This window comes from Manis pentadactyla, chromosome 3 (genome assembly GCF_030020395.1).
Source record: "Manis pentadactyla isolate mManPen7 chromosome 3, mManPen7.hap1, whole genome shotgun sequence".
In the NCBI taxonomy this organism is placed as follows: domain Eukaryota; kingdom Metazoa; phylum Chordata; class Mammalia; order Pholidota; family Manidae; genus Manis; species Manis pentadactyla.
The window spans coordinates 11542594-11566518 of NC_080021.1; the positions used below are offsets into that span (position 1 = coordinate 11542594).

The 23925-nt window shown below is 48.1% G+C and overlaps 1 protein-coding gene across 5 annotated transcripts in view; it reads left to right on the forward strand.

Moving 5' to 3' along the window:
• The first annotated feature begins 3331 nt into the window (after positions 1-3331).
• The window catches only part of ASAP1 (ArfGAP with SH3 domain, ankyrin repeat and PH domain 1), a 367393-nt gene continuing 346799 nt past the window's right edge, over positions 3332-23925 (forward strand). For 4 of the 5 annotated variants that reach the window (XM_036890480.2, XM_057497737.1, XM_036890482.2 and 1 more), the window contains exon 1: positions 3333-3467. The gene's annotated coding sequence lies outside the window, so the exon portion shown is untranslated. Of the gene's footprint in view, positions 3468-23925 lie in introns of all 5 variants that reach the window. The other variant, XM_036890485.2, reaches the window with a different exon arrangement.

The window sequence follows — 23925 nt, forward strand, 5'->3', positions numbered from 1 at the left end:
AATACATGAGGGAGTGAGCAAGAGAGGCAGGAAAGAGAATAGGGCATAAAGAGTGAATCAGTGACAGGGTTAGTACTGGGGACCACTGGTTAGGGAATCTGTTCCACCGGGGATCCTTGGAGGAACTGTGTGGACAGCACTTTAGGATGTTCCCGCTTCGGGATGGGAGGCTGGGACACTTATCAACGGATTGGTTGGAGGCTGCCCCAAGGCTGAGGGCACATCTGGTCATGGCAAGATCTCAAGATCCCTGGAGAAAGGCCCCTGGCAGAGAGGAGGTGAGATGTGCATCGGGTGGAAGTTTCCTCCGGACAGAGGATGTCAAATTAGAGCTGCAGGGGAGCTCAGAGGTGAGCCCAGGGGACACAGAGCTGAGAATCATCAGCTTTTTGCCCTAGTGGGCAGGCTTGCGCTCCCTCATTTATCTACAGAAGCCCCACTTCTTCCTTGAAATTTAGTTTGAGAGCACCCATTTCTTGAAAGTGATCTCTAACCTCCTGTTACAGACAATGTTTGTGTCTGCCCCCAAGCCCCCCACTCATATGTTGAGGTCCTAACTCCCAATGCGAGGGTATTACAAGGTGGGATCTTTGGGGGGTGACTGGGACAGAGGGCAGAGCCCTCATGAATGGGTTCGTGCCCTTCCAAAAGGGACCCTGTGGAGCAACCTCACCCTTGTCTCTTCTCCCGTGTGAAGACCAGTGAGAAGATGACTAAGAACTAGGAGGCAGGCTTTCATCAGACACCACATCTGTTCATACCTTTCTCTGGCTTTCCAGCCTCCAGAACTGTGAGAAAATAAAGTTGCACTGTTTATAAGTCATCCCATCTACAGTGTTCTGCCATAGCAGCCCAAACTGACTAAGACACCCCCGATGCTGATTCAGGAACCCTTCCCCATGCTCCATACAGCCTCATGACACCCTGGACATAGCTCTCTGCTTTCTAAATAGAACTTTCTTGGCAGATCTTTCTTAGAGAATAAGGATGGTTCCTTTCTGCAGATCGAGTGCCCTGAAGATTTTTGAGCACATTCTAGACACTTAACCAATGCCTTTTAATGAATTCAAATTCACCTTGCTTGGGGGCCCACTCAGAGTAAGTGCTCAACAAATGTAGGATACTCTCCTTTCCCTCCAACTCAAAAAGCTTGCCATATGACTTTGGAGAGCCCTCACACAGTAAGCATAGAAGGTGATATATAAGCTCTTGAAATGAACGAAGTGCTGGGAGCACAAAGGAGGGAGCAATTAACTGGGGCTGTACCAATGAGACTGCAGTTACATCGTCGGACAGTCTTAATTACTTATGGCTTTAACTTCCCAGAACCATTAGTGGAGCTGCCGGCGCTTCTTCCATTACACTGGGCTTTTCCATTTGAGCGCCTCTTGGCCAAGTGGGTAATATGGTGAGCTCAGGGACAGAGTGAGCCTGTAACTCTAATTTTGTTTGCCCCTTTTGGCATGGTTTTATTGAGAGTCTCCCACGGGTGAGCACTGTTCTTGGCACGAGGACACAGGAGTGGTACAGACAGGTGGCAGTTCCACTCTAAAGCAGTTTACCCATGCAGGGAGAGACAGGTGATGAACAAGCAGCCGAACAGGATAAATCAAACCGTGACAAGGGCGATGAAGCAATGAAGCAGGATATGTGATGTGTGGGACAGGTAGGGGTGGGTGCCAAAGAAAAGTATACCAAATGGTTGGGGAAAGCCCCTTTGGGGGAACTGAATTCTGAACTGTGAGCTGAGTGCCAAGAACAGTCAAGTGGAGCCCTTCCACACAGGGAACAGCAGCTGCAAAGGGCCTGGGGCAGAACTCTGGATTTCTCGTGCTACACCTGGAGCTTGTCCTACTGCTTCCGGCCACCAAAAAAGACTTGCAGAAAAGAGACAAACCTGGGTCTAAAACTAGTATCTGGTCCTTATCTGGAATACAGGAACTGATACCCAACTTTGAGTTGCTAGCAGATTCATTTCAAACTTAATTTTTCACTTGTGGGGAAGTTGTTCCCTCTTCAAAGTCTGACTGGGTTTCAAAGGAATTTGAAACACTTACAGTAAAACCCACCAACCTGCATCCTCCAGGTAGAAAACCCCCAAATGTCGCATTTTTGTGGGAAGCCACAATGTATCACGCCACTGGCTTCCTAGTCCAGGCCTGACTGGACAGAGATTTACTTTGGTTTCCTCAAACTTTGTAAAATCTCTTCAGACTTTTTAAACAAACCCCTACAGTGTCCTGACTCTCAGGCTAGGAGCAAATCCCAAATTCCGTTAGGTTTGCTGAGTTTCAGATTTCACCAGAAGGGGGTCTGCCATAGCCACTAACCTTTTCATCCGTGGAGAGCAGATTCTGAAATGCTGCAAAGAAAAATCACTTGGCGATGAGGAAGGCAATGAAGTTCCTAAGCTTTGATAGCAGGCATAGATATGCACAACTCATCCCAAAAGTTAAACCCTCTTTTCTTTGACGTCTCTTGTGGTAGTAAGGACAATCATAACTATGACTTGTTTGTGCCAAGCGTCTCTCCCTGTCTAAATAGTTGGTTTCCAAATCAAAGCTATGAGGAGAGTATTACCATCTCATTTCACATTTAAAGGAACAGAGGCTCAGAGGAGTGACTTACCCGAGGTACCACAGTTAGAAAAAAGGCAGAATCCAGATTTCAACCCAGGTCAGAGCCAGGATCTATAGAACTATTTGTACCATTAGTAGACTATCCTGACCAGGAAAGTTCCTGCCACCTGGCAGGGGGCAAATTTGCAGAGGGGAAGCCCTGAGAGGAGGCAGCCGAGTAAAGTTATTTCTTCTGCATAAAATAGGGGAACCGGCCAGGAGATTGCACGGTCATCCTCAAGGATGGGACAGGCCAACGCCCTTCCCTGGTGTCGGGGCCTTAGGAAGGCGACTCCCAAGGCCAAGGTTTTATCTGGACAAATCCCCCTCTGCATCCCCGGGAGAGGCGGAGGCAGGCCGCCCCCGACCCGGCGCCGAGACCCGCCCGCGCGCGCCAGTGTGCCGGCGGGCCAAGGGTTAACCCCGGCGGAGCCCCCGGCGCGGAGCGGCCGCCGGGCCCGGAGTGCTTAGTCAGGAGTCCGATTTCCTGCCGAAGTGTTTGGATTTCCTGCAACCCGCGCCCCCGCCGCCGAGCAGGACCGCCCGAGCCGCCCGCGCCGCTGCGGCCTCCTCCCCTCGGCACATGGTCGCCCGCCTCTTCCTGCGCCGCGCTCGGCTCCCGCGCCCCTCCGCCGCCGCCGCCGCCGCCGCCGCCGCGGGCCGGCACTCCGCGCTCCGGCCTCCCCCCCGCCCGCCCGCCCGCCGGCTGCCCGCGGCCGCAGCGCGCCCTCCGCCCCGAGAGCCGCGACCGCCCGGCCGAGCGGGGCCGGGGCGCGGGAGTGTGCGCCGCCGCCGGGGAGCGGCCCGGAGCCCGCGATGGAATAATGCCCAGCGGCCCGCCCGGTCCCGGTGAGTGGCGGGCGCCGCGGTCGTCGCGCAGAGGCGCCGGCACGGTGCGCGGGGCGGGCTGCCGGCCCCACTCCTGTCGGCGGGGAGGGCGCCGGCCCCGGGCTCCGCGGGGCCGGGCGAGGCCGCCCGGGGGGTGCTCCGCGAGGCGCCGGGGGGTCGGGGGGGGCCGCGGGGCGCGCCTCCGGAGAGGGCCGGGCCCGCCGCTGGGCGCCCTCCCGGCGCGGGGGTGCGGGCGCCGGCCGGGCATTGTCTCCCCGGCGCGGCGGAGGGAAGTTCCCCGCCGGTCCGGGAGCGCCCCCGGCCCCCGCTGGACGCGGCGCTGCCAGGCAGGCCCCAGGCCCCCTGCTTACAGCAAGTGAGACGAAACGAAAGGGGGAGAACGACCCCCGCTCGGGGCTTGGTGTTTGTTAATGGGAAGACTGGGAAGCAGCCGGCGTGTTTCCCGCTTGTACCATTTTGCGACCTGCTGCATTTTCTGAGAGCGACGTGAAGTTTCAAAAGGAAAAGAAACTCGCTTGGCGTCTGGTATTCTGCGGTTTTCTTACATCCCGAGAGCTCTTCTCGGGCATTCTTAAAGCGGTTTTCTCTAATGATTTGTTTTTCCACTAGCACAGGGGGATGGATAGCCGTCGTCAGACCGTCGTCAGTGTCCTCTCAGCTCTACCTGCCCTGATCGGAAAGAACAAGAATTTTGTTCCACTTTTTCTCCTAGATGCGATCAGGTTGTCTTGGCACAGTTGGTTCTGGGATGACAGCAGGGCAATCAAATGGTTGCCGAGTAATGTTTGGGATTGTAAGACATGATTCAACATTGAGGCCAGTTCTAATCTCTGTGGAAACCTTTTACCCCAGGACCTTTACGTTTTGCATTTGGAAGGCACACTGTTCAGCAAGAAGATTCAGGTCTTCGGGAAGCATCCAATCTCAACCGTTTAGAAAGGAAAAGGGTCTTGGAGAACCGCTGATTCAGCCCCTTCTGATGAGGCCAGGAGAGGTGGCCTGACTTACCCAAGGCCACATGGCCAGGCTTCAGACTCCCAATAACATCTTTCAGTGTGTCCCCTTACGGCTGCCAGCCATGAGGCATTTGGAAATATGTCTTCTTTGCATCATAACCCTGATTGTTTTGGTGCCTTCTCTTGTCTGCTTTATTATTGCTGCTATCTTTGAGATATTCTATTATCTCAAACTGCCTATTTTGAGATGGGGTTAAAAAAATTCTCTAACCCCTGCTCTTAAGCCATTAAATGGATTTGGTGATTCAACCACCAAATGGATTTGAAATATAAAATGGGTGGCTTATTGCACAGGGAATTACTTTTCTCCCATTCTTTTTGTGGAAAAATAGAAACTCCCAAGTCCAAAAAAGGTCAGTATCTTAGCACATAATGTACCGTATGGTTTTCAGCCTTCCTGTATCTTGTGAGCTAAGCAGCCCATCTATTTTTCTCTTTATGAGAGCTCCGAATGGCTGGTTTTCATTTTTAGTATGTGATAATGTTGGAGAGAAAGGACTTTTTTTTGCAAGCTTGCCATTTGGTGAAGGAAACTGAAATTCTTTCCACCTCTCACCAGCCACAGTAAGCCAGATTTTCAAAATCAGTTGGAGCCTTGCAGGCCCCCAAATGAATGTGTGCATTCAAATGGGGCCTTCTGTCACCCCTCGCATACCTAGCTGGCATCTCCATGCTGCACCCCAGGGCTGAAATTTAGAGGAAAGAAGGGAACCCATGTGACCTGAAAGAGGGTTGTTCCAGCATTTCCCTCCGCGTTCTCAGCTGTATATGACTGGATCCTGCCACCCCATTCTCATTTGTCCCTCCCATGTTTCTTCTTCTCACTTCTCTCCCAGCACTGTATCTGGCACGGGCTTGAGAAGAAGTCTTTTCTGTGGGATGCACGGATCACCCCACAGAAGCAATAATGACAATGACAGCATTATTGAGTACTTGCCATGCTCCCTAGACATGTCACCTTCTAAGAAGTCCCATGGAGGAGAGGGAACTCCTTTAGGAGTCTGTCCAGAAAGGACAGCACTTTTCAGACTCATCCAGGATTGAGTCACTTTCGGTCACCCAGTACACATTTGCTAAGTGGCTCCCCTGTGGGAGGTGCCAGTCGTGCAAAGATGAATAGGACCCTGTGTTCAAAGCCTTCTGTTCCCAGCTTCATCTTTTTCTGTCAGCCTCACACTTTCTCTTTTAATTAGTCAATTCAACAAGCCTGTACTGAGCACTGGTCCATTCTAAGCATGGTGTAGTCCTGATAATGTAGAACATGATAGATAGACCTGGCTTTATCTTTATGGAGCTTGCATTCCAGCAGACGAGCTAGGTGAAAATAAAGATAGTAGGTAACTCCTCTCACAAATGAGAGATTGTGATTCTTGTTGTCAAGGAAACAAACAAGGGATCAAAATCATGAACAAAGTGAAGTGGGGAGGGCATCCAACTTTTGCTAGGGAAAGGCCTCTCAGACTATAGAATTGAGAAGGAACAGGCTAGGCAGAGTGGTTGCAGGGAATGGTGTTCCAGGCAGAGGGATCAGAATGTGCAAAGTTCTTTATGCACAAAAGAGCTTGATGCATTCCTGGGAGGGAGGGAAGCCAGGGAGGCTAGAGTGCAAAGGAGTAATGGAGGAAATGACACGAGATAAGATTTTAGAGGGTGGCAGAGGCCAGATCACAGAGCAGATTCTAGGCCATGCTGGGTAGGATCCCCCACACTGAGAACAAAGGGAAACTGGTAAGTTTAGACTCAGGAGTGGAATCTGATAGACATTTTTAAAAGGTTATTTTTATTGCTTTATGAAGTTGATCACAGAGAGCAAAGAGTAGAAGCAGGAAGATAAGTTAGCAGGCCATTGCACTAATCAAGGAAAAATAATGGTGGCTTAGACCAGGTAGCAGTGGAGATGGAAAGAAGGGAGTGTAATGTGGTCAGACTTAGAGACAGAAGTGATGAGATTTGGTGATGCTAGGTGGGGGTGAGGCGAGGGAAGGACTCAAGGATGATTCTGCGGTTCTGGCTTGAATGGCTGGGTATTATTTAGGGAGACAGGGAAGATTAAGGAGGAATGTGTTCCTGGAGAGAATCAAGTTCCATATTGGCCATGCTAAGTTTGGCTTCAGGTAGACACAAGGACATGTGACTCTGGACCTCAGAGGAGACTATTACAGACTAGAGACACTGGTATGAAGGTTATCAGTCTGGAGCTGTGCACCCACAGTGCTTGCCAGCCCATGTTGTGCCGTTTCATTTCTCTTGAGTTCTAATGTTCTCCTGCTGGGACTCTCTTTCCCAAGCTAACTTGTACTCATCTTTTAAATTCTACCCATGTATCCATCTCCTGAAGATGCCTCCACTCCCTGCCCACTCTCAGGTCCCTGTGTTCACCTTCATCACAGTGTTCAGTTGACATCGCCTTTTTATAGTGTCTTCTGAACATGAAAAACTTGGTGTAGGCCCTGTATGTAGTAAGTGCTCAACAAATGTTAGCTGCTATTATTACTGATGGAACTGATAGGCATATAAATGGAAATTGCCTTCTATTAAGATAAACATAATGATAAATGGTGTGTTTGTATCCTCTTGCTGTGGCAAACTACCACAGACTTAGTGGCTTAAATAACAGAAACTGGTTCTCCTATAGTGCTGGAGGTTGGAATCTGAGATAAGTCTCAGTGGGCTAAAATGAAGGTGTTGGAAGGGCCATGTTCCTTCTGGAGGCCCTACAGGAGTCTCCAGGAGCAGCAGGGAAGACTCCAGAGCAGAGGCTGTAGAGGACAGTGTGTTTCCTTGACTTTCCATCTTCTAGAGGCTTCCTGCCTACCCGGGCTTCTGCTCTCCTTCCTTCAGCTTCAAACCAGCAATGCCTATATTAATTTTTGTCATGCTGCCATCTCGGGTTCTCTTCCATTTTTAAGGACTCTGGATTACACTGGGCCACCTGTATAATCTAGAACAATCTTCCTATTTTTTTTGTTTGTTTGTTCTTTGCATTTTTTGGGTAACTGGCTTTATTTTATTCTTTTTTTATTTTGATACCATTAATCTACAATTACATGAGCAACATTATGGTTACTAGACTCCCCCCATCATCAAGTCCCCACCACACACCCCATTACAGTCACTGTCCATCAGCGTAGTAAGATGCTATAGAATCACTACTTGTCTTTGCTGTGTTACACTGCCTTCCCTGTGCCCCCCAATCTCCCTATTTTAAAGTCAAATGATGAACGACCTTAATTCCTTCTTCAGCCTTAATTCCCCATGGCCATGTAACCCATGAAACCTGGCCATGCCCCAGGGGTTAGGATGTGTACATCTTCGGAGGTAAGTAAGGGAAGGTGTTGGGGAGTTCTGGGGGGAGGCCCCCTAACCCAGAGAGGGAGGGGAGGCCAGCGAGATCTTCCCAAGGGTGGGGATGTGTGGGTGGGGGTCAGCGTCCGCTGTGTCCTCACTGTCCTCCCAAACAGGCATTCCTTTATTCAAGCTTTTCTCTGTGCCTGGCGTTATGGGAGGACTTGGAGCTGAGGATTCCTCTCACAGTGCGTTCCTTGGGCGCAGGCCAAACTGTTCACTTTCCACCCAGGGACACTAGCTTCTCTCCCCCTGCCACATGAATACATTAAATTCACCAACGCAGAAAAACCCTCTCCCAGCCCACCCACCCTGCCTCACTCCTAGGAGGGGCAGGGGGCGTAGGGCGTGGTACTCACTTTAAAAATCTTCGGTGGTTAATTTTCTGGCACAGTATGAATGCCAACATGTGTGCCTTTCTTACAGCTAAAACCTTAGTTTCAGAGCCACAACTAGTGTCCCCAACCTCAGCCAGCTGCGTTCCCAAAGCAGGGCCACAAGAATGGTCAGGAGACCACGTGTGGTTCCATCAGGACAAGTCCATCTGAACTGTTAGGAGGAAAAATAACTCAAGGGTCTGGCTTAGCGGGGTGTGATGCAGGCGAGTAAGGCGCACACCTTATGTGATGTGAAGCCACGTCTCTGTGAGGGGGTAATTAGGACCAGATTTCTAATGTCCTCTCAATTATTTGAAGCAAATGGGTTCCTGTCCCGGGCCCTCCCCAGAAATAGACGGCTTCCTAAGACCTTAAGCACTTTGGAGAGCCACATTAACTTTCTTGGCCACCAGTGCTAGGTTGCAAAAAGACAGAGGTGGCTTGCTGCCTGGGGTCCCCTGCTACCCCTTTGAGCCCCCATTTGCTGGAAGTGCCACAGAATAGCTTGTCTTGGAATATCTTTGGCATTTCCTCTTCCTCTACTGCTCTAAGTCAGGAAATGTGAAAGGAACAGAGTTAGAAAAACAGATAAGTGAGCAAGCAATGTCCTTCCAACAGAGGGATCCCAGTTGGCACAGAGATAAACTTGGGATGAAAAAGAACGCACGCCCGTGCTTCCCCCAGATGGGGAGTGAGTTCTGGAGAACCAAGCCGGGTGGGGTGGGATCATCATGCTCTGCACAGGATGGAGAATCAAGACAAGGCCTGCTGTGGCTTCTGGGGAAGGGCTTGCCTTTCTCTCATCAAGGCTAATCATGAGTTTCCCTCCAAGGCTCCTGCCTTTAGGAAAATGCCTGTGTGTAATGATACTGCATGCCTGTTTCATTGTAGGTTTGTATTGAAATGATTTTCCTATCAAGTAGCAAACCCAGGAGTGTTTCAGTAAACTGTGATATGTGCAACTTGGCCTCAAATGGTCCAAAAAAAAAATACATACATTATAAACATTATGTATGAGTGAGGAAATGGGAAAAAGCAAATGGAGTAAAATGTTAACAATAGGTAAACTGGGGAAGAGGCATGTTGGGTTCTTTGTGCTATTCTTAGTTTTTTGAAATTTTTCCCAAGTTAAAAGCCTTTGGCAAGTTGGAAAATAAAGGAAAGAATGCTGAATCATTCCTTTGTAATTGTGACCCTGATAGATGCAGGATGGCTAAGTGCCATGGTCAGTGGACAGGAAACCAGGAGATTCTGGGGTCTGCCACTGACCTTGCCTCGCCTGCTCTTGCACTTTCTGTACTGAACTGAGATAATGCCAGCAAAGCGTCCTGCACAGAGATCCCTAAGTGGGGGCATTATTGCGGCTGTCCGGTAGGGAAATATGTTTGCACATATGGTTGCCCCATCCTCAGACTGAGCGTCCTGAGGCGGTGTGGGCCCTGCGTCAGTCCTCCTGGCGTCCACTTGTGTCCAGCACAAGCAAAGCCTTGGAGAGGGAGGCTGAGTTCGTTGCTGAGCTATGTTGCCTTACTTGTTGAATTTTCTCATCATTGAGTGTTTAGATTTAATGACTTTACATTTTGCTTCTAGAAAGTCTTTAGTTCTCTTTCAGATCTTCTGGGCCTTTAATCCTTTCATCTTATTCTTTCATTGGGGTTTCTCTTTCTTGCTTCCTGTCTTTGTTTTAAACATTTGCTTTCAGATTGCCTTGTTATGTTAAATCTAGAGGGGCCAGTTCCTGCAGTTTGGGGGCATGGTGGTTGTACCCCTGAGAGTCTCACCTCTCCTGGGAAGCAGAAGCATCTGCGTTAAAAAAAAGAGGTTTTACACTTCAGCTGAGGCTCTGAGGGTTTCCTGGGTCCTGAAAAAATTTCTGCAGTAAGTTCTAGGCCCGAGACTGGTAACACCACACCAGAGGTGTGGGTGGGCTCCGTGCGCACACCTAGGACTTGAGAGTTTGCGCTGGAGCTCTTTTCTTCCCCGCCCAGACACGGGCTCTCTTGCTGTTTCTCTGACTGCAGGGAGGACTAGCTCAGGACCCCTCTTTTAGCAAGCCTGGGATCCCTTTGGGGTCTTGGGTTTGTAGAAATCACAGCCCTCCTGTGCTTCTTGGCACCAGCAGAAACATTCAGTCTTCTTTTTTCAGAACTAGGAAAAGAAAAGGAAGAACACTTACAAAAATGTAAAAATTGCCACTTTGAGAAAAGAAAACCAGACTCTGTGTCAGAGCAGTAGGAATAAAAAGATTTGATGCAGATCAGCGAGCAGTTATTGAGCACCTCCTGTGTATTCACACTGCAGAGTAGGGGTGGGGACCAGGGGAGAGCCGGGCCTTTGAACACCTTGTCATCTTTGTAACCCCCAGTGCAGAGAAGAGACAATGAATGTTTAGAAGGAAGGAAAGGAAGAAAGGAAGTTTATGCAGTTGAAGAAGACAAATCTTGATGCAGAAGTCAGAATAAGCCAAGACAAATAGCACTGAATGGAGACCTGAGTTCTAGTCCAGGAGCTGATACTGATTAGTTATACGACCTCTGCGAGCAGTCACTTACCCTTTGGAACCTGCTTCCTCACCTGTGTAAAGCTGATAGCCCCTGTCCCAGCTCCCCTCTGCACTGGGTTGCCGTGAGGTCATGGATGTGGGAGGTGGGAGCCTCAGAGATCTCTCTTGTCTTCAAGGCTGACGGGACCACGTGGCCTTCAGTGGCATCTTGGTTTGGAGACTCCATCTGCCTCACCTCAGGCACTGGGTTTCCAGGGAAGGGCTGCAAGCATTTCAGGTCCTCAAAGCTTGTTCAGACTAAGAGGTTGTTCTTGGGTCAGTGGTTGGGCATTTGGGAGCTGAGCTGGCGCGTGTGTTGTGGTGTTCTTTCCCTTCGAAGGCCCCCTGGGACCCTGCAAATGAGGGCTGAGGTGCAGCTGAGAGCTGTGGCAGGGTGGGATTTGTGCATTGAGCTGCGTCCCTAATCTTTGACCTGCTATTCCTTGAGTGATCTCTCTGGGGTCTGTCCTTCGGCCAGGTCACTCTTTCTTGCTTGAGGTGATATGGTGGGTAGAGGGTAGGAGCAGTTTGTCATGATGCAATGAGAAAACCACTGGACTCAGGAGCAATATTGATAGCTAATATTTATTATACATTAATACATGTCAAGCCCTATTCTAAGCATTTGCCTATACAAGCTCATTTAATACCTGTAATAACACTGAAATGGGCACTGTTCTTAATCCTCATTTGGTACACGAGGAAACTGAGAAACACAGGCTAACTAACTTTCCCAAGGCCATATATATAGTTCATAGGTGGCCAGATTTTTAAGCAAGGTGGTCTATGTTCAGCATCCACAACTCTTAACCATGATGCAATATTGCCTCTGAAGACTTGGATTTGAGTCACATTTCCTAATTTCTCTTGTGGCTTTTGTGCTTGCCCTTAACCTTTCTCTCAGCCTTTCTGAGCTTCAGTTTCCTCTTCTGTAAATTTTGAAAAAGCCTGCAGGTTTTTTTTTAAAAGGGTGTTAAATAAAGCAGTATATACTGAAAGTGGCTGAGTGCCTTGCCCATAACTGGTACTAAACAAAAGTGGGTTCCAAACGGGGTCAGAGTTCTCATTTGCATGGTCAATAGGAAGAAGACACATGAGAAAACTAACTGGATTTAGAGAGTCTTCATTGCACATACTTTTCCTGCACATCTTGCTCTGTGCCAAGCACCTCTGCTACAAAGATGGAAAATCAAAGTCCATGTGCTAGAATTTCTTATAGTTGATGGGAAGAGAAAGATGTGTAACTGCTTATAATTTTGGATTGATGTTGGTGTCCACACTGCAGGAAAATTACAAACGTGTAGGCTTGAGTGTGCAGGGGACAGAGACAAGCATCCTGGTGGCGATGGTCAGAGAAAGCTTTGGGGGAGGGGTGCTATCTGACCTTACTCTTCCAGGACGGGCAGGGTTTCAGGAAGTGGAGAGAGTGGAAAAGGATGTTCAAAGCTGAGAAGAACTGGATCAAAGTCTTGATGGTGGGAACCTGCTGGTTAGTTTTTTGGAGGTCTGAGGAAAACATTTGTTCAGGAGAAAGGTAAAACTTTGAATTAAAGTAAAGCAGCATTTGGGGTTTCTCTCTGGAATGTACTCATCCCTGCCATTTCCTACCCCACCCTCTGCCACAGAACTCCTGATCTAGAAAAGCAAATGCAGTGTTGTTTATAGACCTTCCCATAATAGCCTTTAGCAAGTTTCCTCTCCTAGGACAGTTACTTCCTCAGACTTAAAATAGAGTCGCGGAAGGGTGGTGATGTGGGACATTTGCAGATTACACTCTGCTTGGCAGCATACTTTGGAGGTGAGTGGGTGAGAAGATGTAGCAGACTTGCTTGCTTGCTTATTCCACATGCTTTCCCCTTCTTCATGCTGACAGCACTGATCTTCAGAAGTCTGGCATCCAGGGGACTTTGACAGTACCAACGGTGACTCGCTGTGTTCCTGTCCCCATTGGCCGTGATTGTTTGGGCATGGGCATGTGACACAGTCCGGCTATGAAATATGAAGGGAAATTTGCTGGGGGTGGGCTGGGCTGAGTGCAGGGAATGGGCGAAGATTTTTCTCCATCTTAAAAGGAGACATTTAGGAAAAGGTAGTCTCTCCTGCTGTGGGACATAGTAGGGTTGGCATGTGATACCTGGAACTGTGGCAGCCACCTTGGGATCATGAGGGTCCTTGTTTAGGAAGACAGGTTGAGCATGTCAGCAGGAAGATGGAAGGAACAAGACATTGAACCTTACCTTTAGATTATTTTGAGTTGGGTTTTCTGTTACTTGTAGCCCCCCAAACAATTACACAATGGGATGGCCACCTAATATGACATCTAGATGATTCTGGGTCCACTAGATCCCTCCCCATTCATCCTGTGCTTTAGTCTGCCACCCTGTGTGAGATACACCACCAAATCACATACTTCTATACCTTCATAGTCTTTCTCTTTTCTCCACCCGAATTGCTCTTTCCCAAACTTCTCTACCTACCCCAAATCCAGCTTATTCTTTGAAGTGTGGCTGAAATGCACTATCTTTGTGAAGCCTTCCTTGATTCTTCTGTTGTAATTATTTTATTCTCTGAGTACCCAAACCTTTGTTGCCCCTTCCACCTCCCCTCCCTACTCTTTATTAAGTGCCTGCTGTGTGTCAGATATTATATTGCACACTGGCATCATCCTTTATGAATGAGGACAGACATGCACAGAAAATTTTGGTCTAGTGTATTTTGTGTGGTCATACAAGAACATAAGCTCTCACCAGGTGCTTATGAAGAGGTGGCTGACCCTACCTTGCAAGGAAGGTCAAAGAAGACTTGCTACAGGGTGTAATCTTTGAGCTGAATCTTAAATAATGAATAGTAATTATCTAGGAAAGAGTGAAAAGAAGGGAAGGAATTTCTAGGTAGGAACCATCTAACCAAGGACATGGATGGTAGAAATAGCCCGGTTTGTGCAGGAAACCCAGTGACTCAATATAGCTGGAACCTAACATTTGAGGTGGGGTGCACTGAGGTCAGGGGGGAAGGGCGGAGTCACATCCTGATGTTTGGAGGCCATTTTTATTACCTTGAGGCCATTGAGGAGCCAATGAAGGTCAAAGCAGGGGAGCGATGTGACACCTTGTAGAAAGACGATTGTGGCTACATTGGACTGCGTGGACTGGGTGGGGGAGGGCAAGGACTGGAAGCAGGGGGCCATGTAAAACAATCTGGCAGTCGTCTGGCAGAAAGAGGCCCAGGAGATGGAGCGGGGAGGTCTGCAGGCGTTAGGACTGGCTCGCTTGGGGATTGATTAGATGAGGGACAGGGGGAGGAGGAAGAGCTGTTGGTGGCACTGAGCTTGCAAGGCCGAGTAGTCTGTGTCTCCAAGACTCAGCCTCCTCGGGCTCCTGGTCCTCAGGTCCTTATATCCCGAGAGTGCTCACTGCTGGCTTCACGGGAAGGTGGGGCGAGGAAGCAGCAAGGCTGGCCCTGTCTTCTTCCTATCCTCTTGGCCCACAGCGTCAGCTCTTCGGTTCCTGTTTGAGTGGATCAGGAAGTGGAGCTGTGATGTGGTTTTCCTGGTGTCCCTGCTTCCGAGGTCTGAGCCTTGAGAAGAGGGGAGACTTTCCTCATGCCTGCTGCTCCGTGCCTTCCCTCTTCTCTCCCAAACCAACCCAGTTCTGAGCAGGTCTCTTCAGTGCAGCCCCTTCTGTGCAGCCCCATAGTTCCGGCCTCACACCAGCCTTCTGTGTGACCGCCCCTGAATCACCTGAATCATCTAGCTTTTTCCTAACTCACTGCCCTCCCCCTAATCTGTCCTCCAAGCTGATGGCACAGGAATCTCCTTAAAGCTTCAGGTCGGGGTCACCCTCCTGCTTAAGAAGCTTCACTCCCCTGTCTAATGCCTGGTGGTCAGGTGAGGAAGGAAGCTGCCTGGACTTTTCATCTGCCCAGACCTGGGGTTAACCCTGGCTGTCTTACTACTGAGTGTCCTTGCTGAGCCTGTATTCCTCCACCTGTGTAATGGGTATGAGCCCCTCACTGAGTGATGGGTGAAGGAGAAAGTGTATTTCAGTGCCTGCCTGAAATGATGTGCGTGCATGCACACACACACACACACTCTCTTATACACCCCCCCCTTAACACACAAACACACTCGTTTTCTTTCTCCCCTGTGGTCTTACTCATCTCAGTGAATATTTATGCCCCACATAGACCAGATGCTTAATTCATGTCTGGTGCATGATTATTCCTTCTTTTCTTGTGGCTTAGAGTCTGGCAGTCTCTATTTTGATAAATTTGATAAACACTTTCAGTTGTCCTGTAAGAACCGGACAGAGTGGGGCCCTCAGGCGGGTTCATGTAGAGGAGGAAATGGAAGTCAAGACTTGAGTGTGAGCTTCCTGACTGCATGCCTAGTGTTCTTGCCCATTGGCCACTCTGTGATTTCCTGGGCAATCAGAAGCCACCTACTGGAGTGGGTTGCCAAGTTCCAGGATGTATCATTCTCAGAAAGGGTGGGGTCCCTCTACACAGCTGTTACAGACAACAGCAAATTCCAGAGTTTGCATAAGCAGGGCCTCATGAATTAGTGAAGTATACATGCATTTTTCCACAATAATGGAAAACGTGGACATAACACGTGTATGTGGGGGGGGGGTTCCATCTTGGAAGAAGTTGGGAATTGTTTGAGGCACGTCATGTTCAGCGATTGTATCTTAAACTTGCAGTTTGAAGGAAGTCATGGAGCTGTACTTTTGCAGATGGGAATTGTATTGGAGTTGAAACAGAAAGTCTGCAGAGAGTAATTGCATCATCAGAAACAAATTTCTGTGCTGTAGGCGATTTAACAGTTTAGATCCTAGACTTAAGTTGAGTCCTTACTCAGCCTTTTACTGGCTGACCTTCGAGAGAGCTGACTGTGGGCAAGTTTCGAGCCTCTCTCTAAGCCTCAGTTTTGCAACCTGTCTATCAGAGGGAATAAGACTTCTCTCACCTGGGATTATGGTGAGAACTTTAGGTGGCAGTACATGGAGAGCAGTGAGCCTGTTGCCTGGCACACATTAACTAGGAGTGGAAACGTGACCTGTCCCAAAGATGTGATTGGAAAGGGCAGAGTTGTGGCCTCCAGAAGAGATATGTTGAAGTCCTAACCCCCAGGACTTCAGAATGTGACCTTTTGAAGAAATAAGATCTCTGCAGAGGTAATCAAGTTAAAGTGATTAGGATGAGCCCTAATCTAGTATGACGGGTGTCATTATAGAATGGGGAAACTTGGACAGAGGTAGACCTGCACAGAGGGAAGTCCGGATGAAGACACAGGGGGCGGTGGCTGTGTGACTGGAGTGATGCTTCCAACAAGCCGAGGAAGGCCAGGGATTGCTGGCAGCCACCAGGAGCTAGGAAGAGGCGCGGAAGGGGTCTCGGTAGAGCCGTCAGAGAGGGCATGGCTTTGTGGACACCTTAATTTCAGACTTCTAGCCTCCAGGACAGAGAAAGTAAATTTCTGTTGTTTTAAGCCACCAAGTTGTTGGTGTCTGTTATGGCAGCCCAGGAAACTAAAATGATGGTGATGGCGATGACAGTGATGATGATGGTGGCTCAGTGTCTGGCCTAAATACGGACTAAAAAGCCGCATGGGTCTGACTGTCCATAGAGTCGTGACATTAATCCAGCTAGCACTGGCATGAATGTACCTTCCAGCTCTGTTTTCTTGTTGTGCTTCCACGGGGCACTTGTTGAGAACTTCCTTGATGTTATACGAGGAGCAGATTAGAAGTCAGAGCTCCCAGTCTAGAGGCTGAGAGGCCACTGGGGAGCTGTGCTTCCAGAAGCCAATTGACACTCCGTCTGCTCTGTGACTGTATTGAGGAGGGGATGCAAGGGATGAGGGACACTTGAGGGCGGAGAGGAGAGACTTGTACAGGACTGTGGCCACCGTCAGTGTGTGTCAGGATCAGAGAAGCCCTGGGTGTGTGGGGTGGGGAAGGGGTGGTTGCCAGGGATTTGGAAAACGGAAGCACCGGAGCCTGGAGGAGTGAGCGGGTGCAAGCTAGGGTAGGAGACCGGCCCAGATCCTGCCCCTGGAAGGTGAGCTTTGTGGCTCTGTGCTTTAGAAACACACCTCCAGTGGGGCTCAGTGTACCTCCCTCATCTCTCATCCCTGAGCCGTGCATTGAGAGGACGTTCAAACTGGACAGGAGAAACCCCAGGTTTGAAGCATGGAAAAAGTAACAACCTGAGCCCTTCCGTGCTGTTGAGACAATGTGTTTTGGTAGAAAGAACATAAACTTGGGCATGAGACAGTCCTGAGTCAGTGTCCTGGGTGGGAAACCCAGCTCTGTCCCTTCTTTGAGACCTGGCACAACTTAACTTTCTCTGAGTCTCAATTTCCCCACCTTTCTGCTTGCTCTGCTGACACCCACTGCAGAGTGGAGATTCAAATGCGATCAGACACGTTTGTGGCACCTGGGAGGTCCGGACATCATCAGTTCTTCCACACTTAACCCGGTTTACACATGGGACTCTGGAACAAGGCATTGTGGTGCTTGCAAAACCCAACAGTCAGAGGTGGAAAGAAAGAGTTGGCATCCGGAAAGGCCAGCACTTCATGGGAACAAATATGCTGTCAAAAGCAGAGTATTTGACAGCACCTGGGAGGGAGGCTCAGACGCTGGGGCTTGGAAGGCCTTGATTCTTAGTGGGAATAATCCTGACACCCTCATTGCTTTCCACTTACTGGAAATATTGCAGAAAAGCAGGTGAAGACTTCTCAGCCCTGGGTCACTTCAAAACAGCTCCTGGGCACAGAGTGGCCAAGCTGTTGTCCCCATGCCCCTTTCAGCTGAAGTGCCCCCCACCCCCTACCTATTCCTTCTCTGCCTCTCCCCAGTGATGAGGCAAGCATCCTTCTCCCAGCCACTCTGGCTACAAACCTGGTGTTTATTGCACACTCATTATTTGAGTTTCCACTGCACACCAGCATACTGGACAATAGCAATGAACTACAGAGAAAACTCCCTGTCCTTGTGGAGCTTCCAATCCAATTGAGAAGACAGACAACAAGCAGACATTTAGTGTGTGGAAAAAAGCTTATGGAGAAAATTCATAAGAAAGAAGGCTGGTGAGTGCTGAAGGGATATGTGCTGTCAGATGGGATGTTCCAGGAAGCTCTTGCTGAAAAAGGGACATTTGAGCAAAGACCCAAAGAAGCTGAGCGAGTGAACACGTGGCAGTCTAGGGTAAAATATGTTCTGGATAGAGGGAATAGCCAGTGCAAAGGCCCTGGGGCAGCTGCATGTGTGACATGTTCAAGGAACCTCAGGGAGGCTGGTGTGGCTTGAGTGGAGTGAGTGATGAGGGAGAAGGTGGTGGAGCGGAGGTGAGGGCACAGCCTTTTTGGGCATTTGGGACTTCTGTGTTCACTCTCAGTGAGAGAGGAAGCTTTTAGAGGGTTTGCACAGAGGAATAAACAATCTTGCCTCACTTTTTTTTACCAGGATCCTGCTGTCTACATTGTAGAGAATGGGTTGATGGGAATACGAGCATCTTTGATGTTCCCAGTTTCCCCCTGTGCTGCCTTTATCAAAACATTGGTCACACTAATCTGTCATTTGTCCCTTCTCTCTGCTGGTCTCTGTTTTGTCTAACTTTTTTGTCCAATACTGTTTTGTCTACTTTTGTTACCACAGTTCACAGCTCTGTACCTGCCACCTGGTAAATGCTCCAGAAATGCTACTCCTTGTGTGTGATTGGATACTCCTAGTCCCTTTCATCACCTGCTGAGAGCTGGGTGTGACAGCCAGTGTCCATTGTGATCCCACCTAGAGGAGTGAATGGTTTACAATACACCGAGCCTACAAGGTGGCCCTTGGGCCTTCTGGAGGGAAAGGAAAATGTGGAGAGATGAAGAGGCATACTTGGAGTCAACCACACTGAAGGGCCCCTGGGCTGTGGAGTGATTTCCAGGGCTTGTCTGCAAGGCAGAGGCATGGGGATAACCCCATCAGGCGACGAGGCTGCCGGGCTGCCAGTGAGCCAGCATCCTTCTGGGTGGGGAGACCCAGACTGGCTGGGACAGTGTATCCAGAAATTCTGGTTGGCTGGGTTTTGCCTATATAGATGCCAGACAATGGACAGCCCTAGTACACACTGTTCCGGTCTCCTAGCTCAGCTCCCATTTATTGAGTTTATTTTTTCACCTCAAGGCCTTGCACAGTTTCGTTTTTATTAATTTTTAAATTACATTTTTAACAACTTTATTGAGGTTGAGTTCATGTACCATATAATTCACCCATTCAAATTGTAGAGTGCAGTGCTTTTAGTACAGTCATAGAGTGGTGCAGCCCTCACTGCAATGGATTTTAGAACATTGTCATCACTCATCCATACCCATTAGCCATCACTTCCTACTTCCAATCCCCCCATCTAGCCATAGGCAATCACTAATCTACTTTCTGCACAGTTCTACTCCCCTCCCCCAACTGAACAGAAGTCTAATACATGCTCATAACAAAATGCAGGAAGAATAGGAAAAAGGAAGATGGTGATCATCCATTAATTATGCAGCTGCTGAGAGAGAATCACTCTTCAGATATACTCACAGCTACATGGTTTTTGTAAATAGTGATATTGTCTTATATGTTCTATTTAATAATCTGTTTTTTTCCACTGAACATATTGGGACAGTCCATGTGAATAAACGTTTACATTATCATTCTTAATGGCCATGGGCATATCATAATTTATTTAACCAATTCCTTATTGATAGGTATTTATGGTGTTTCTAATTTTTGCATTTGTGTACTTGTCCATGTATTTACTTATGACAAATTTTTGGAGGTGGAATTGCTGGTCAATGGGTAGACACATTTTAAAGTATCTACATATTGCCAAATCACCTTCTGGAAAAGTTTACCAGTTTATATTTCTAAGAGCAGTTTTTTGAGAGAGTACAGTTCCTCAAACCCATGCCAAATGAGCTTTATCAATTGTAGTCTTCTTTATATAGCAGGTAAGCTAAAGAAAATTTGCTTTTATTTGCATTTTAAAATTTAAACCTGAGTTTGAAGATATTTCCATCTCTTTAGTTAGCCATTGTTCTCCCTAACTTATGAGTTGTTTGCATATGCGTTGTATGCCCATAGTTTTATTTGACATACATTTTTCTTGTTTATTTGTAGTGGTTATTTATACATTAAGGTTGCCAACCACTGCTTCAGTACCTTATTATAGTATATATTATGCCCAGAGATATTCTGGCATATTTGGGGATAATTAGTAGCTTATTTGTTGGTGTGAGTGGATATTATAGAGAAAAACAGTAACTGACAACAAAGAAAACATGGGTTGTATTCCAGTGGGAGCCCAGGCAGGGTTTTTATCTTTGGGAATGTCACTTTCCATCACTAGGGAAGTTCAGTTTTCTTGTCTTTGTAATGAGAGGGTTGGCTAACGATATCAAAGTGAGAAAGAATTCTGTGATTTTTATGGTAATTGTAACACTCTTGGTCCACCCATATTTATTTAGTATCATTGAGTTGTAGATTTAATGCAGTGTTTCTTTAATGAATAGAATGTCATAAACCAAATAGAAAGTGGTATAAATAGGGACTATAACAACTGTTGGAAACTGACCTAAGCCAGTTGATAATTTAGTTTTGCACAGACTTAGGTTCTAGACTTGACTTTGCTGTCAACTGTGACCTCAAGCTGCTTGGTCAACCTTGAGGGCCTCAGTTTTCTCATCACTAAAGTGTGGGAGGTGAAGCAGGTGGACATTGAGGTAGTTCAGCTCTACCGTCATTTTTCCTGTTGAGAGTAGCAGAATAATGGGAAGGAGGAGGCTTCAGCCTGCTGCTGGCCTGCCCGCGATGCCAGAATCAACAAGTGACAGCTGAGCTTGAACCCGGGCCCTGTGCCCCCAAACCTCTGGCTCTTTCCCTGGCTCTAAGCCCCTTTATGGGATCTGCTGTTATGAGCATGTATTAGTGAATAACTATCAGTGGAGCAAGAGTGTTAAAATTACCATAAACCATAGAATTCTTTTTCTTTACTTTGATATCATTAGCCAACCCTCTTATTATATAGACAAGAAAACAGTTTTCCCAGGGAGGGAAAGTGACATTCCTAGAGATACCAACCCTGTTTGGTCTCACATCAGAATAAAGCACCATGTTTCCTGTTCTCAGTTACTGTTTCTAAAATATCCATTCTCACCAAGATCTGCCATGACAATTGATGGTCAGGGGGCCAACCCCCAAGTGCTGTGAGCCCTCAGAGAGGCTGATGCGTGGGAGAGTGAGGGAGACGCAGGAAGGCAGAAGGACAAAGACTAGGGGGAAACCCCTGGATTTCTAAGGACAGGGAGGGAGTCCGGGCAGCGGGAATTTAGGAGGAGCAGCAGAGAAGCCTGAGATCAGTGAGAAGGAGGTGAACACACGATGGAAGAGAGAAGTGCACACCTGAGCGGCAGCCGGGAAGTTCCAGGTAATCACATCCCAGGAAATCTCCCCTATCCGGAGGAATGAGAAAGACAGGCCTCCTCTGGAAAGTGCTGGTTCGGATCGGTGAATTTTGCTGTATAGTCATACAGTTTTCCAGCCCTGAGTGCCCTCCCGGTGGCTGTGAGGTCTGGCTCCTGTTGCCCCTAAGCTTGCCTTTCGTACTTCCCCTCCCTTGACCCCCCCCACCCCACTTCCACCCTTCCTCCCCTCCTCTGCCCTGCTGGCTTTGCTTCCAGAGGTGCCCATCCCTGCACACTCCCTCCTCTTTCAGGCAGGCTGGTCCCGCTGCCTTGAACGCCTGTAACACTCACCTACTTGACTGACCCTTCTGAACGCCAGCTGCTCCCCCCCAGGGGGCCTTTCCTCACCTGCCTGATTCCCAGAATTGACCATCTCCTTGTTTGTGTCCCCATGACACCTTGTACAGGTTTGGGTCCAGGCATCTGAAACGTTTTTAATGACTTGTTTTTAAATGACTTTGTTCTATCTCCCTTACTATCTTATGGCTTTCTGAGAGCAAATACTGTTACACTGTTACTATATTTAGAACCCACGGGATCTGGCAGGTAGTAGGTGTTTGGTTGAAGATGTTTTTGGATGAATTAATGAAACCTTGTATATTTCAATTTAGTAGACATTTCACACTAGGAAGACTAGGATGGTGTATTAGTAATGCAATGTTAATAGTTGCAGTAACAAATAATCACCACAATGTTCAGTTGCTCAAATACAAGATTTTTTTTCCAGTCATGGAGGAGTCTAAAATGGGTCTTTCAAGTTCAGTGGTGGTTTTTCTCCATGTGGTGACTCATGGATCTAGACTTTTCCCACCCGTGGCCCTGCTGTTCCCCAGGGTTTTTCATTGTCTGCATCCACTGGCAGAGGGGTAAGGCACATACGCTTCTGGAAAGCTTCGGCCTGAGAAGTGGTGAACAACATTTCAACCCTCGTTCCCTGGCTGAAACTCTGATATCTGGCTATGCTTAGCCACAAGGGAGTCTGGGAAAATAGTCTAGCTGTGTGCCCAGGAAGAAGGGGACACGGAGTTGGAAGAAGAGCCCTATGCTTATCATTGAAGTTGATTCCAGTTCTACCAAGTAGACATCATTATTGCCACGGAGGGAGAGATAATTTGGTGTTAAGAGGAATGAATGAAATCACCCTTTGAGCTTCATGTAAAGTTAGGTGCATTTTATACATTCTCCTAAATTAATGTCACAATAATCCTAAACCAACCCAGTGAAACCCAGTAATTTAGAGCCAGTTAGGAAGTGGGTGGGGGAGGGGGACAAGGGAGGGGAAGTATGGAAGGGCGATTAAACATTGTGGTGACTATTTGTTACTGCAACTATTAGCATTGTAATAACCAAAATAGGGTATTAATACCCTATTTTACAGGTGAGGAAACTAAGACTCAGAGAAGCCTAGACACTTGCCTGATGTCACCCACTAGGGAAGTGGTTGTTGAGTAGGAATGTCGATTAGGAAGCTCATTGTCTCATCACCCCAAAAGGAAACCCTGTACCCACTATACAGTGACTCCCCCCCATCAGCGTCTCTCCCTGCCTCCAAGCCCCTGGCAACCACTTGTCTGTTTTCTGTCTCTATGAATTTAGCTACTTTGGATGTTTCATTTAAGTGAATTCATCTAATATGTGACCTTTTGTATCTGGCTTCTTTAATGTAACATAATATTTTTGAAGTTCATCCCTGTTGTAGCATGTCATTCCATTTTATGGCTAAATAATATTCCAGTTTGGATAGACCACATTTTGTTTATCCATTCAACTGTTGATAGACATGTGGGTTGTTTCCACCTTCTGGCCCTTGTGAATAATGCCACTGTGAACCTGCATGTTCAAGTATTTGTTTGAAAACCTGTTTTCAACTCTTTGGGGTGTATACCGAGAGATGGAATTGATGAGTAATCTGGGAACTCTATCTTTAACTTTTTGAGGACTTGCCAAACTTTTCCAAAGCCGGTGAGTCATTTTACATTCCTACCAACAATGTATGAGGGTTCTGGTTTCTCCACATCCTCGCCAGGAGTTGTTATTTTATGTATTTTATGTTTTTATGTTTTTTTTTTATTGTGGTTGAGCTAGTGGGTGTGAAGTTGTATGTCATTGTGTTTTGTTTTTGATTTTCCTAGTGGCTCATGCCTTTGAGCATCTTTTCCTGTTCTTGACACATAAAGAGATCTTGAAGAAGGTGTGGGCAAGTGTAAAGAAGCTCCAGGGACAGAGCTCCTGTATCCTGCCTGGTGTGAGGGTTGGGGAGGGCACAGGTACTGGAACCTGGAGACAGGGCTGTGCAGACGGGTCCTAATCAGAGCTGTGACTTAGGTTGGGGGTGGCAGCCAGTTCCCAGGGACCCCCTGGGAAGGAGTGGGTGGGGGACATGGATACCTCCGCCTTACTGTCCCCTCCCTCCCATCTCTGGGGCTTCCTGTTGGCTAAAACCATCCTGCAGCCAGAGGGGTAGGGAGCCCTTGCATTAGTCCCTAGAAGTCAATGTGGGGTACAGAGTAGTGGGGGGAAGGGAGAGTGGAGTATGAAGGGCAGATGACACAGTGGGCTTCAGACTCCTATTCCAGGAGTCCCAGCTCCCTTTCCTGCAGTTCCCTGAGTCTGTCCCTCGTGTACTGGCTTCTCCCTGAGGCTGGCAGTGAGACCAGCTGAGTCGCTTGGAGCTCCACAGCTT